General features: G+C 42.2%; 1 pseudogene; it reads left to right on the top strand.

The window, feature by feature from the left end:
- The first annotated feature begins 582 nt into the window (after nt 1–582).
- LOC114033874 lies at nt 583–858 on the top strand (annotated as a pseudogene).
- The last annotated feature ends 231 nt before the right edge of the window (nt 859–1,089 follow it).

The following is a 1,089-nucleotide window of genomic DNA, read 5'->3' as shown; positions in this document are numbered from 1 at the left end:
GAAAGTCATAGATGATACACGAAGACCAGCAGATGGCACGTCCTGTGACCAAATACTTAACCCAAATTTTACAACAAGGTACTGAAAACACCCCATACAAGAAAAAGAAGAAATTCAGGGGTAAGAAGGGAGGGCCATAAATTTTTACACAGATTTTCCACGCCCCTAACTCTGGAGCCATGCAAGGGATAACTGTATTTATCAGGCATTGTGCTAAACACTTTACAGATATTATCTCATTTGATCCACATTACAACCCTGGAAAGTAGGTACTGTTATTACTATTGTTTTGCAGTTGAGGAAACTGAGGGTGACTTGTCAAAAGTCACATAACTATTATATGTATGAGGCTAGATTTTGAACTCAATTTTTCCTGAATCCAAACCCATGGCTCTATCCATGGCATGACTAAACTGCTACAATGTCTGCCAAGAAGGGAGAACAGTGGTAGTGACCAAAGGAACATGGGAATAAAGAGAGTTGCTGCTAAAATATCTAGAAGTGCAAAATTTTGATCCCTAGGTGCCCACTTTTTGTCCCTGCTTTTGTCTGCCTTCACTCCCTCAAGTCTACCTGGCAGCTATGGCATCCATGCTGGATGAAGCTATTTGTGCCCTTATCAGCATCTTCCACAAATATTCAGGTAAAGAGGGTGACAGGAACACCCTGAGCAAGAAGGAGCTGAAGGAATTGATTCAGGATGAATTCTGCCTTGGATCTAAAATGGAAGATGCAGACCCTGCAGCACTAATGGATGATCAGGACCAAGGCAAAGATCAGGAAGTCAACTTCCAGGAGTTTATCTCCTTCCTGGGAGCCTTGGCCATGCTCTACATTGAACTACTGAAGGGAGAGTAAATAGGCTGCAGAGAGGGAAACCGGGGTGAGGGTGCTCCCCCTGTAGTCCCTAGATGACCTGCCACAGCAATGGGTACATGATGAGAGTTTTGTATATTAAATAAAGTCTGGAACTGTGGGGAAAAAAAAGAAGTGCAAAATTTTGTTGTTTAATCATTTTTCAGTCCTGCATAACTCTTTGTGACCCCATTTGGGTTTTTTTGGCAAAGATACTGTAGTGGTTTTCCATTT

The sequence above is a fragment of the Vombatus ursinus genome, unplaced genomic scaffold, assembly GCF_900497805.2.
Source record: "Vombatus ursinus unplaced genomic scaffold, bare-nosed wombat genome assembly UNPS02007612.1, whole genome shotgun sequence".
Taxonomy (NCBI): Eukaryota; Metazoa; Chordata; class Mammalia; order Diprotodontia; family Vombatidae; genus Vombatus; species Vombatus ursinus.
Note: the sequence above shows the minus strand (reverse complement) of the source record. Positions and strands in the feature narration are given on the sequence as shown.